This window comes from Phyllobates terribilis, unplaced genomic scaffold (genome assembly GCF_046119375.1).
Source record: "Phyllobates terribilis strain yellow unplaced genomic scaffold, ASM4611937v1 Scaffold_13__5_contigs__length_258822181, whole genome shotgun sequence".
Classification (NCBI taxonomy): domain Eukaryota; kingdom Metazoa; phylum Chordata; class Amphibia; order Anura; family Dendrobatidae; genus Phyllobates; species Phyllobates terribilis.
Genome location: NW_027362773.1, coordinates 249,975,473 through 249,990,115, shown reverse-complemented (window position 1 = coordinate 249,990,115; position 14,643 = coordinate 249,975,473).

The following is a 14,643-nucleotide window of genomic DNA, read 5'->3' as shown; positions in this document are numbered from 1 at the left end:
CAAGATGGGGCAGATGGTGGTTGGCCCAGCCCGCTAGGCAGCATTGTAGCACAGTGAGCTTCCCACTGCAACTTATGCTTCATATCCATGTGACGGTTCATGCATGAAGTACTCAAACTATGGATTTTTTGGCCTCTACTTAGCTTTTGGTGACAAATATTACAGATAACACGAATTGGGTCATCCTTATCGATCTGAAAAAATGCCCAGGCTATGCAAGGCTTAGAGCCCATGCGACCTGAAGAGCCACTACGACTTGTGGTCAGAGGCAGAGTTGTGGTTGAGGATGCAGTTGTTGACGTGATTCCAGTGCTCTGTCTCTGTCCAGGAAAGCGCAACCTAACATCGTCGTCAATAGCATCTGTGACGCCCAGCTACACTTGGTATCACAGATCCTAGAAGAGTGTATTGATGGACTCCTCCACAAGAGGCCCCCATAAACATTCACACATCTCTACCTTCCACCTCAGACCAGCAGAGGGAGCCCGTTAGGGATATAAATAGGGAAGGTGGAGCTAGGCAGTTCAGTTCCTCTGAAGAGCTCCTGCAGTAGAGAAGCCTAAGAGAGGTCAGTCTGCAGTGGAGCTCAGTCTAGTCTAGAGAACTCAGTTAATAGTTCAGCAGTGGAGCACGAGGCTCCTGCTAGCTAGATTCAGGGAGCCCAGTTAGAGCTTAAGGTGTGCCGACGCCATAAGATCGGTGAAGCGCGGCAAGCTGCCGTTAGTGTGTATAGCCTAGTGAGGGCCCGAGTAGGCCGAAGGCGAGTGGAGAGTTAGTACATAGGGGGCAGAGGAGGTTAACCAGCTCACCCCGAAGCATTTACCGGACACCGGATCCGATCTTACCGGGATCTCTATGACCCAGTAAGGCATAACCGGAATCCCTGGAGAACTACAAGTCCCAGGATCGCTAAGGTGCTGATACGTAACAGAGCCATGAGACGCTTAGGCCCCGCATACTGGGAGCGTGAACTCCAAGACAAGGCCCTACCACAAGGTCAGCCAGCGCAGGACAGAGACAAAGTTAGGCCTAGCTCCAGGCAGGTCAGAAACTTACTACGCAGAGGCAAGAAACAGGAGGCCTTACACCCGCTCATTGGGGAGGATCCTGATATGCACCCTTCACCCTACAGTGCTCCAGGATGTGCCTGAATTTCCACCAGTAAAAGGTACTGAAGTGACTACCGTGTCCGTTCACGTTCTTGCTCTGACCCAGCTGGGTCTCTCCTGTCCTGCATTCCCCCAGCATACGCTTTTCTGAGGCCTAGCTCCACCTGTGGGGAGCTATACCATCGAGCTGCCTTATCACCGGCCTCAGTGGACTGCTGCAGCGCTGGTGCTTCTCACCAGATACCACAGGTGGCGTCACGAACTCTTATAAAATTAACAATTATCCACCCTTTTAAAGAGTGACCCCAGGGTACAGGCCCGGGAGCCGACCACCGCGACATCCCCATGGCCAGGCAAAGGCCCGAGTACCGAGTCATCCCCATCCCCTGTGCTAGTCGCATCCTCCTCCACCTCCTCTGCTGACCTCATCGACTGGCTGACTGTGGGTTGACAGTAAGTGGGATCTCCAACCTCGTCATCATCACCCTGTGTGTTCTCACACCCGTCGTCCTCAGAGCCAACCTCTTCCTGCCCTGACCGAAAAGTCAAGTTGTCGCTCCAATCAGGTATTTAAGTCTCATCATCGTCTTCATCATTGTCTCCACCAACAGGAGTTACAGTTTGGGAACGAGGGTCTACATTATGCTCAGAACCTTCTTCATCTGGTCCTGGATCCGACTCATAAAGATTCTGGGCATCAGTGCAGATCATTTCCTCGTCTGGATTAACAGAAGCTCTGGAGCAGACCTCCGTTTCACAGGCTATAGTATGAGTAAACAGCTGTGCAGACTCAACCATCTGTGTTACCCCATACTCAGACGGGCAGCTGGAGACTTTGGAGCTGTGAGGAAGCAAGTGCGATTGGGGTGACACCTCTGAGGACTGGAGTATTTGTGATGTTGAAGTTGAGGTGGAGGAGAGCCCACTTGAAGAAGCACTTGATATCCGTTGAAGCACCTGCTGTTTTTGTGCCTCATCTGGAATTTGTAGCGATGGGCGTGTCCGTAAGAAAGGGATCGTATCACATTGTCCACGAAAAGAAGTAACCATCTTAGTTTGGCTGGAAGATGGTCTTTCTTCTGCAGATGTTACCCCCCCCCACCGCGGGGGGGCTCGACCCACCAGCGGACAGGCACCAGTATTGGGAGAGGGGGGCTGGCCGTCAGGGTCCACCGCGGCTCTGGCACAAACCCGGCGACACGTAGGTCGCACGGGCAGGAACGGACTGGCCGTGTCGGCTTGGCACTCCAGCGTAGTCCCTCTGCCCGCTCGCGCCCGTAACCTCAAAGGGATGCGCAAGCGGCTTTTATTCCCAGGGCTGTTCCCCGCCCAGCAGGAACGTGGGGGAGCTCAGGTCGGCCTTCCACTGTACTCCCTTACCTCCCTCGCCCACTTTCCTTCTTCTGTTCTCCATCTAACCCCTCGGCTCTGTGGTGTCCGCTTTCCCTCCAGCTCTCTCCTTCTCACAGGTGGACTACCGCGTGTATTCACACTGTGGCGAATCTTTTGGGCCCAGGCATAAGAAGTTGTCGAGGTAATGAATAATATGTGCCCCCTTAGAAACGTCCATTACAACCCATTCGAGGAAGCAACTCAAATAGTGATCAGGATCTGGACCACCCCATGGGCAAACAGCGATCTATATAGTATGCTCCTTCCCAGAAGCAGCCCAATATGAGGACACTATTCGGAGGCACAGGTAGTAAGTAACCGGAACGCCGCATCAATGTCTGTTTTGGCCATTAGGGTGACCCTTCCCAACTTCTTGATCCGCCTGATTGCCTTGTCAAAGGATGTACAGTATATACTACTGTACTTGGTTCCGCGTCGATGTTGTCGTTTACTGACCTGCCCCTTGGATATGACAAATGGTGGATTAGTCCGAATGTATTGGGTTCCGTTTTTGTCACAACTCACAACGGGGACTCCACTACGTCTTGTAAGGAAAGTGTTCTGAATGGAACCGCCATTCTACCTAAAGATATTTCTTTTTTTAATTTTCTTGTCACGACGTCTGGGTGTTGGTAGGCTGATTTTAGATTTTTACTCCAGCCTTTCTTGATTTTAGAAGGGCATGATATGCCTATATCTGTGTCTCCCCCTCCTTTTACTCCTCCACCTCTTTTCTCTTCGCATGACTATATGTACTTGTCGCTTTTCCATGTGTTAGTTGTGTCTTCTGAGCAGTTTTTCAGCTTTTGGACACCTTTGAAGTGTTTTCTATGTGTTTTCTATGTGTTTTTGATTGCCTGCCATTGGTTTTAACGGTGTTCGAAGGTGTTCGACGAACAGTTCGACGAACAGTTCGGCGAACATACGGGTGTTTGACGAACCGAACCGAACTCGAACACTACGGGGGTGGCTCAACACTAATGATGAGCAACAGTGTGTGCAGCTTCTTCTTACCTCAGTACCCCTGGTATCTCCAGTATTAGATCAGAAACACAGGGCGGACAGCAGTGTGAGCAGTTGTGCAGCCTCTTCTAACCTCAGCACCCCTGGTAACTCCAATATTAGATTAGAAATACAGGGTAGACAACAGAGTAAGCAGATTATTTTTACTTCAACCACCTAGTATCTCCAGTATTAGCTCAAATAGACAGTGTGGAGAGCAGTGTGAGCAGACTCTTCTTACCTCAGCACCCCTTGCAAATCCAGGATTAGATCAGATAGTCAGAGTAGACAGCAGTGTGAGCAGCCACTTCTTATTTTAGCACCTATTAGATCAGATTGACAGAGTAGACAGCAGTATGTGCAGTCTCTTCTTACCTCAGTACCCCTGGTATCTCCAGTATTAGATCAAATAGACAGGGTGGACAGCAATGTGAGCAGCCTCTTCTTACCTCTGCCCCGCTGATACCTCCAGCATTAGATCAAACAGACCGGGTGGACAGCAGTGTGAGAAGCCTCTTACCTCAGCACCCCTCGTATCTCTAGTATTAGATCAGATAGACAGGGTGGATAGCAGTGTGAGTGGCCTCTTCTTACCACAGCTCCCCTGGTATCACTAATATCAGATCAGATAGACAGGGTGGACAGCAGTGTGAGTGGCCTCTTCTTATCTAAGCACCCCTGGTATCTCTAGTATTAGATCAGATAGACAGGGTGGACAGCAGTGTGAGCAGACTCTTCTTACCCCAGCACCCCTGGTATATCTGTGTCACCCAGGGGGAATATAGGGGACTCAGTACCTGGGCCTTTTACCTTGTTTAGGATGTCACGGCAGTCAGCTCCTGGGCCCGTACTCTGGGTCTCTCTTTAAAAAGGGGTTTTAGTGTACAGTTTGTCTCGTGACGCCACCTGTGGTTTCCAGTAATGGTTACCGGCGCTGCTGCAGACCTCCGGGGGTGATGGGATGGCAGCTGGGATGTTCCCGCTCCCCACAGGCAGAGCGGGCCCCCGGGGCAGTGTAGGTGCAAATGGTGGTGATGCTGGGGCTTGTAGTGCAGGAGAGATGGCGCAGCAGGAGTAACTGACAGAGACAGGGGATTCACTTCAGTACCTTTACTGGTGCGGATGTCAGGTACGGTCCAGGGTACTCGGTAGGAAGGGTGCACTTCAGGACTTCTCCCCAGTGAGCGGGTATAAGGCCTCCTAGTCCATGTCTCCCTCTCTCTAAGCTCCTGGCCAGCCTGTAACTGGGCCTAGCTTCTGTATCGTGCTGTTCCTTCACCTGTCGCTTGGTAGTAGTACCTTTTTCTGGCAACCACTATCCCTGGACGCCGGGGCCTTCGTGGTTCCTAGTCCTGTCAAGGGTTTAGCTTTAGTCCTCCTGGTATGCCGGTGATCCCTACTGGGTATAAAGGACCCTGTACTCGCGGACCCGGTGTCCGGTTTGTGTCTTTGGGTGAGCCTATGATGCTCCTCTACCCCCTCAACTCCTCTCTCCTCTCCTCTTTGCCTCCGGCCACACTCGGGGCCCTCAATGCAGCAGCAGACGTGCTGCGTCTTCACTGCTCTCAGTGGCAGCACACTCTCTGAACAACTCACTCTGACTGAACTGCCTGGCTCCACCCTCCATATATATATATATATATCCCTAACGGGCTCCCTCTGGTGGTATGAGGTGGAAGGGTGGAGGTGTTTGTTTGTAACGAGGGCCTCTTGTGGACAAGTCCATCCATGCACCCTTTTGGGTCCTGTGGTACCTGTGAACAGCATGGTGCCACATTCCCCCCCTAGTACAATTCAGTACTCCTGGACTGAAGCATTTTATAACAGGTTACAACAATAACAATAATTAAGTTACAGTATGTCTCGTAACCAGGTGTACATTTCACCGAAGATGGTATAACATGAGTAATGTTATGCACACGCCCGGACTGACTGGCGTGTGCGGGTGTTGTGGTTCCACTGGACCATGGACCGGAGAGTGCCTGGAGGGGCGTGACTAAGTATCTGGCCGATCCGACCAAGGTGGCACGACGGCATACGACGCCAGTGCACCAGGGAGAAACCGGGCAGAGGGACCAGGTGCTACTCCAGGTCAAACTCCGGACACGGGGGTTGACCCACACTGGGATTACTGGAACAGGCAGGTTAGGCTGGCACAGACTGGTGGATGTAAGCAAACACGGCAGGTATGCAGATGGGTGGATACAGGCGAGTATGCAGGCAGGGAGGTACTGGCCGAAAGGACGGGCTGGAGCACAGAGAGGTTAAGACCCAGTACAGACTGGGTCACAGAACCGCAGATGCGGTAGACAACCACAGCAGAGAGGGAACGCCCGAAGCAGTGGGCAAGAACAGAGCAGGACGGGGCTGCAGGAGCAGCGAGCACAAGCAGGGCAGGACAGGACTGCCGGAGCAGCGGGCAGAAGCAGGGCAGGGCGGAAACCGCAGAAGCAGTAAGCAAGATAAGAGCAGAGCAGAAACCGCAAGAGCGGCAAGCTAAGCAGGAGCAGAGCGGACACCGCAGAGCGGTAAACAAGGCAGGAGCAGAGTAGAAACCGCAAGAGCGGCAAGCTAAGCAGGAGCAGAGCGGACACCGCAGAGCGGTAAACAAGGCAGGAGCAGAGCAGAAACCGCAAGAGCGGCAAGCTAAGCAGGAGCAGAGCGGACACCGCAGAGTGGTAAACAAGGCAAGAGCAGAGCAGAAACTGCAAGAGCGGCAAGCTAAGCAGGAGCAGAGCGGACACCGCAGAGCGGTAAACAAGGCAGGAGCAGAGCAGAAACCGCAAGAGCGGCAAGCTAAGCAGGAGCAGAGCGGACACCGCAGAGCGGTAAACAAGGCAGGAGCAGAGCAGAAACCGCAAGAGCGGCAAGCTAAGCAGGAGCAGAGCGGACACCGCAGAGCGGTAAACAAGGCAAGGGGATAGGACTCTGTTCACAAAGAACAGACGGAGAAGGAAAGGCAGAACCAGAAGCACGCACAGTACTTACATAGAAGGAGCGAGCGTACACTAAATTCACAACAGAGGTACAGAGACGACGAGAAGGAATTTAGGAGCGGGTTCAGACTCTGCAGAAAGACGCAGAAAACAGACATAGAGGGAAAAGGGAGACAAGGTTAAAGTAGAAACGAGGCACAGACAACAGGGAACAGAGGAACGGGAACAGAGACAGCAAGGCAGGAACACAAACAGGACTCTGTTCAGACGGGAACAGATACCGCAAGGCAGGAACACAAACAGGACTCTGTTCAGACGGGAACAGATACCGCAAGGCAGGGACACAAACAGGACTCTGTTCAGACGGGAACAGATACCGCAAGGCACAGACAGGCAGATCTAGGAATACGGCCCCTAGAAGGCGAAAGAACAGGCAAGAAGCGTGTTCACAAGAACAGACCACAGTTCAGACACAGAACTGGAAAACAGGCAGGAAAACAGGATAGGACCTGGCATGTCAGAGACAAAAAAAGCCAACTGACAAGAAACAATGCTCAGGCACCATCTTGAGGAAGAAGGTGGTATAAATACCCAAAGATGGACAGCAATAGGCTGAAGGTGCAACAGGGGCGTGTCCGCAGCAGGTACAAGAAACAGGAAGTTCAGCGGGCATCGCCCTATGCAGCCAAAGTGGAGCAGAGCAGAGCACAAGGAAAGAAGCCAGACCAGGAAGCTGGGCGGGAGATGAAGTTTGCGATCTTGCATGTTGAGAGATGGAACACCATGCAAGAACGCCGCCAGGTATGCTACAGTACCCCCCCCCCCCTTACGCCCCCTCTTCTTCAGGCCTGCAAGGATCTTCCGCAGGGAATTTGGGGGCCAATCCCTCTCTTCAAGGAGATTACTTCTATTGTCCACAGGAGGAGACAAAACTGGTCTCATAATCTGGATGGCTAGGATGCGACTTCCCATCCAGCCATCTTCAGCAACAGATGAAACGGGTGAAGTACCAGAAACAGCACACAAAAAAGTCTCTACATTTATTTTTAGGCAGCACCCCAAAAAGTTCAGGAGACAACTGGAGGTCCTCTGCCGGGTTGGAGGGGTGCAGAGACTCGGGGGTAGCCTCTGCTTCGGGGTACATCTTGTCAAGCTCACAGGATGAAATGGGCAAAGTATCAGGTACAAGGTGTAGAGAAGACACTGCCTCTTTGTTATGTGGTGGTACCCTGGAGGATTCAGGAAACAACTGGGGGTCCTCCGCCAGGTTGGAGGGATACCGAGACTCGAGGGTAACCTCTGCTTCGGAGTACACAAGGTCAGACTCACTGGAAGAAGCGGGCGAGGTATCAGGTACCGAGTAAAGGAGAGTCTCTGTCCATTCGCTATCAGGTAGCACCCCGGAGGGTTCAGGAGACGACTGGAGGTCCTCCGCCTGGTCGGAGGGGTGTAGAAACTCGGGGGTAACCTCTGCTTCGGAGTACACTAGGTCGGACTCACTGGAAGAAGCGGGCGAGGTATCTGGTACCGAGTAAAGGAGAGTCTCAGTCCATTCGCTATCAGGTAGCACCCCGAAGGGTTCAGGAGACGACTGGAGGTCCTCCACCTGGTCGGAGGGGTGTAGAGACTCGGGGGTAACCTCTGCTTCGGAGTACACTAGGTCGGACTCACTGGAAGAAGCGGGCGAGGTATCAGGTACAGAGAATAGGAGAGTCTCTGTCCTTTCACTACCAGGTAGCACCCCGATGGGTTCTGGAGACAACTGGAGGTCCTCCGCCTGGTCAGAGGGGTGTAGAGACTCGGGAGTAACTACCACTTTGAGGCACCCATTGTCAGGCCCACAGGACTGAGCGGACGAAGTATCGGGTACCGGGTGTAGGGAAGTCTCTCTCCAATTGTCATCGAGTGGTATCCCGGAGGATTCAGGAGGCAACAAGGGGTCCTCCGCCAGGTAGTAGAGGTGTACAGACTCGGAGGTAAACACAGCTTCGGAGCATCCTTGGACATGCACACTGGTTAAAGTGGGTGTAGAATCTGATGCCAGGTGCAGGAAGCTCTCCTGTGTGGACTCTGGATGGGTAACAGTCTCTTCTGGCTGGAGAACTGGTGCACCACCCACGCACATCACCCGCTGGGGCTTCTCCGGGATACAGGAAGATGAAGCTTCAGTAGGGACTTCAAGGTTGGGGTCAGGAGGTCTCAGGGAGGACAGACCCTGGCGTGACGGCTTGCCTCTGCGTCTAGCACGTCTGGACTGCCTCTTGAGGTTGGGAGCAGTATTCCGGAGAGTGTAGTCATCCTGAGTGGATTCAGGGCAAGCAACAGTCTTTTCGGGCAGGAGAACTTGTGCGCTACCTATGCACATTACCCGTCGGGGCTGCTCCGGGATACAGGGAAGTGAAGCTTCAGCAGGGGCTTCAGGGTTAGGATCATCGAAAGCCAAAAGGAAGGCCACCAGGAAGGCCTGTAGGTCAAGAACGATAGGATCCTGTGCTTCCCATAGGGGGTTGATCCATTCCAAGGCATCACCCGCTAGGTTGGACATTATAAATCCCACCTTAACCCGATCAGAAGAATAAGCATTAGCATAGAACCAGAACTGCAGCAAGCATTGCCACACAAACGCACGGCATTGTTTTGGATCCCCGTAGTACCGTGGTGGATCCGCGGGAGCAGGTGCAGATTCAGCAGGGACTCCAGAGTTGGGGTCATCGAAGACCATTAGGAAGGCCACCAGGAAGGCCTGCAGGTCAAGGACGATAGGATCCCAAGCTTCCCATAGGGGGGTGACCCACTTCAAGGCATCCCCCGCTAGGTAGTCAATTATAAATGCCACTTTAGACCAATCAGAAGGAAAAGAAAGAGGGTAGAACTTGAAGTGCAGCATGCATTGCTCCACAAATGCACGACTTTGTTTTGGATCCCCATAGTACTGGGGCGGATCCGCAGGAACGGGTGCAGAAAGCTCCATCTGGACGGGTGCGAAATTAGCCTGGAACTCAGCTAGAGAAAAAAAAAAAAATGTATTTATTTATTTTTAATGCACGTATTAGCTGGAAAACGTCTCAGAGAGCGAAGGCCGTGGGGCTCAACGGGAACCATGGCCTGAGCATGCTGTTATGCACACGCCCGGACTGACTGGCGTGTGCGGGTGTTGTGGTTCCACTGGACCATGGACCGGAGAGTGCCTGGAGGGGCATGACTAAGTATCTGGCCGATCCGACCAAGGTGGCACGATGGCATATGACGCCAGTGCACCAGGGAGAAACCGGGCAGAGGGACCAGGTGCTACTCCAGGTCAAACTCCGGACACGGGGGTTGACCCACACTGGGATTACTGGAACAGGCAGGTTAGGCTGGCACAGACTGGTGGATGTAAGCAAACACGGCAGGTATGCAGATGGGTGGATACAGGCGAGTATGCAGGCAGGGAGGTACTGGCCGAAAGGACGGGCTGGAGCACAGAGAGGTTAAGACCCAGTACAGACTGGGTCACAGAACCGCAGATGCGGTAGACAACCACAGCAGAGAGGGAACGCCCGAAGCGGTGGGCAAGAACAGAGCAGGACGGGGCTGCAGGAGCAGCGAGCACAAGCAGGGCAGGACAGGACTGCCGGAGCAGCGGGCAGAAGCAGGGCAGGACGGAAACCGCAGAAGCAGTAAGCAAGATAAGAGCAGAGCAGAAACCGCAAGAGCGGCAAGCTAAGCAGGAGCAGAGCGGACACCGCAGAGCGGTAAACAAGGCAGGAGCAGAGTAGAAACCGCAAGAGCGGCAAGCTAAGCAGGAGCAGAGTGGACACCGCAGAGCGGTAAACAAGGCAGGAGCAGAGCAGAAACCGCAAGAGCGGCAAGCCAAGCAGGAGCAGAGCGGACACCGCAGAGCGGTAAACAAGGCAGGAGCAGAGCAGAAACCGCAAGAGCGGCAAGCTAAGCAGGAGCAGAGCAGACACCGCAGAGCGGTAAACAAGGCAGGAGCAGAGCAGAAACCGCAAGAGCGGCAAGCTAAGCAGGAGCAGAGCGGACACCGCAGAGCGGTAAACAAGGCAGGAGCAGAGCAGAAACCGCAAGAGCGGCAAGCTAAGCAGGAGCAGAGCAGACACCGCAGAGCGGTAAACAAGGCAGGAGCAGAGCAGAAACCGCAAGAGCGGCAAGCTAAGCAGGAGCAGAGCGGACACCGCAGAGCGGTAAACAAGGCAGGAGCAGAGCAGAAACCGCAAGAGCGGCAAGCTAAGCAGGAGCAGAGCGGACACCGCAGAGCGGTAAACAAGGGAAGGGGATAGGACTCTGTTCACAAAGAACAGACGGAGAAGGAAAGGCAGAACCAGAAGCACGCACAGTACTTACATAGAAGGAGCGAGCGTACGCTAAATTCACAACAGAGGTACAGAGACGACGAGAAGGAATTTAGGAGCGGGTTCAGACTCTGCAGAAAGACGCAGAAAACAGACATAGAGGGAAAAGGGAGACAAGGTTAAAGTAGAAACGAGGCACAGACAACAGGGAACAGAGGAACGGGAACAGAGACAGCAAGGCAGGAACACAAACAGGACTCTGTTCAGACGGGAACAGATACCGCAAGGCAGGAACACAAACAGGACTCTGTTCAGATGGGAACAGATACCGCAAGGCAGGGACACAAACAGGACTCTGTTCAGACGGGAACAGATACCGCAAGGCACAGACAGGCAGATCTAGGAATACGGCCCCTAGAAGGCGAAAGAACAGGCAAGAAGCATGTTCACAAGAACAGACCACAGTTCAGACACAGAACTGGAAAACAGGCAGGAAAACAGGATAGGACCTGGCATGTCAGAGACAAAAAAAAGCCAACTGACAAGAAACAATGCTCAGGCACCATCTTGAGGAAGAAGGTGGTATAAATACCCAAAGATGGACAGCAATAGGCTGAATGTGCAACAGGGGCGTGTCCGCAGCAGGTACAAGAAACAGGAAGTTCAGCGGGCGTCGCCCTATGCAGCCAAAGTGGAGCAGAGCAGAGCACAAGGAAAGAAGCCAGACCAGGAAGCTGGGCGGGAGATGAAGTTTGCGATCTTGCATGATGAGAGATGGAACACCATGCAAGAACGCCGCCAGGTATGCTACAAGTAACATGAGGGACCCGCCTGAAAACCCTCAACGTAGGCCCTGGGCGTGGCTACAGGGCATAAGTGATCCAGGTGTTGGACCACGTCTTCGGCCACGCCAAACGGGTTTTTGTTCAGTGGTCAAATAAGGGGGCACTTTTGATGAGTGCAACTATTTACAAGGACAGTTTTTGGCTGCTCACAGTCCTCAGCCTACAAGTCTTTGTACCCTGACGGGTAACTACAGGCACACATTAATTTCAGTTTACACAATAAACAATAGGCAATACCCAACTGGGTAACTATTTATACTTTAGGCATTTTGTATTTAATCCTTAAATCTGGCAGGGATTTGGCCTTGTGTGCTGCGTGTGGACCTTCGTAGCACTGGGGTGATACTGGTGTCTGTGCATGCACTCTCTGCTAACCTATCAGGTGTACGTGCTGGTAGATTATAAAACTGCCTCAATCTCTCTCTGGGACTGGCAAGTGCACTGATTACTGGGCCTTCAGGCTCTGCTTCAACGGGTGATCTTCATCTGACTGGGGACTCTTCCTGTTCCTGAGCAGGTTCCTCTAGGGCGCTCACAGGTTCTTCATGTGGTTGATAGAAGTGTATTACTGGTATAATCACTGCTCCATCAAGTTGAGGCCAGTCCGCAGGGAAATCTCTTAGAACTGTGTGAAGCACATCTTCCTTGGGTTCTTCCGGTGCTATAAGAGGTACTTCTTCCTCCGTTGTCTTCAGTAGACCTGGGCACACTTTCAAGTGGTCTCTTGAGACTGTTGCGGTTGTCTTACCTCCATCCTTACTCATCAGGCAGGTTTTACTGTTGTCAAATCTGGAGTTTAGCACAGTGTAGGGCTTTCTTTCCACTGGTCATCGAGCTTGTGACCTCTTCTTTTCCGCTTTAGCACTATCTCTCCTGGTGCCAAGGGTTCTGCTGGTGTATATTTGTTATACTGCTCTTCCTGTCTTTCCCTTACCTTGTTTAGACTGTCTTCGACACAAGCCTGTACCTTCCTGTACTGCTCTTGCCGACTTGTGTCCCAATCTTCAGTGGACGTATCTGCAGCAGGTTCTACCACTCCGAGCTCCAGGTCCATGGGCAATTTTCCAGGTCTTGCTCTTATGAGGTACGCTGGAGTACAATTAGTAGAACTCACGGGTATGTGGTTAAACAGTTCCACTAGGTCAGGTAGCTTTTCTGGCCACTGGTTCCTTTCTTCCAAAGGTAGGGTTTTCAACAGGTCTATAACGATGTTGTTCATTTTCTCCCACATACCGTTGGTTTGCAGATGATATGGCGTAGTCCGGATCTTCTTGCATCCATACAGGTGGCAGAATTCCTTGAATAGCTCAGCTTCGAAAGCAGGGCCTTGATCTGTGAGCACCTTTTCCGGATATCCATGGGGTCTGCAGAAGTAGGCTTGGAACGTTCTTGCTGCAGTTTGTGCTGTCAGGTCCTTGACAGGGGCTACCACCAGGAACCGGGAATAGTGATCCCCCATGGTCAGGGCATAGGAGTAGCCTGATCTGCTGGGTGACAATTTGACGTGATCCAGAGCGACAATCTTCAGGGGTTGGGTTGTTTTGATGGACTGCAAGGGTGCTTTCAGGCTGCCGTAGTCTTTCCTTCTGAGGCTACAGGGTCCACAATTCCAGCACCACCTTTCTATGGAACTGCACATTACAACCCAATAGAACCGGTCCTTCAGCAGGGTTTCCAGTTTCTTCCAGCCAAAGTGACCTGCTTGGTTGTGGTAGGCCTCTAACACCATCTGGATATCTGTCCTTGGTACAACAATCTGCCACACCATTTCATGGGTCTTGGGGTTGACATACCTTCAGCACAGCTTCTCTCTGTAGATGAACAGCCGGCTTCTCTCATTCCACAGGTTTTTGGCTTGTGGGGGAGCATCCTTCTCCAGGTGAGAACATTCTTGGGTTATCAGTCTTTTGATGAGGCTGACAACTGGGTCACTGTCCTGGGTCTCCTTCCAGCTGTGATGAGGTAGAGGGTTTGGGGTCCTACCATGACATCTTCTGGAGGCGTGTTGCTCGTGGACCACTCCGCTTCTGTGGAAGGCAGGTAATTGAACTTCTTCTAGGTCATCCACTTCATCCTCGGTGTCTGATTGGTGGGACATCCTTGACAGGGCATCGGCATTGGTGTTCTTGTGACCTGTCAGGTACTTGATTGCGAACTGACAATTCGACAGTCTGGCCGCCTAACGCTGTTCCATGGCTCCCAACCTGGCTGTCTCCAGGTGTGTCAAGGGATTATTGTCGGTAAAGGCTGTGAATTTAGTTGAGGCTAGATAATGCTTGAATCTTTCGGTGATAGCCCAGACCAAGGCCAGGAACTCCAGCTTGAAGGAACTGTAATTCTCCGGGTTCCTCTCAGCAGGGCGAAGCTTCCTACTGGCATACGCAATTACCTTTTCTCTGCCATTTTGCTTCTGGGACAACACAGCTCCCAGTCCTTCGTTGCTGGCGTCGGTGCACAACAAGAAAGGCTGGCTGTAGTCAGGGTAAGCCAGGATTTCTTCACCATTGATGCAAAGGACTCAGTCTGCTCTTTGCCTTACTGGAATGGGGGACTTTTTCCTCTTTTGGACTGTCCTACCAGGAGATCTTATAGAGGTGCTACCTTTTTGGTATAGTCCTTTATGAACCTCCTGTAGTACCTGACCAGTCCCAGGAATTGCTGTACTTCTTTGATGTTTTTCGGTTCCGTCCCACTTCTGGGTGGCAGTGACCTTTTCCGGGTCTGGTGCTACTCCCTCTGAACTGACTACGTGTCCCAGGTACTGAACCTCCTGTTTGAGCAGGTGGCACTTGGAAGGTTTTAGTTTCATCCCATACTGGGACAATGCTGCAAATACCTCCGCCAGGTGCTTCAGATGGTCTTCATACGTCCTCGAGTACACGATAACGTCATCCAGGTACAGCAGCACTGTCTCAAAGTTCTGGTGTCCCAAGCAACACTCCCTCAACCTCTGGAACGTTCCGGGGGCGTTGCAGAGCCCAAATGGCATACTGTTAAATTCGCACAGTCCCATCGGGGTGGTGAAGGCTGTCTTCTCCCATTCTTCCTCAGCAACAGAGACTTGCCA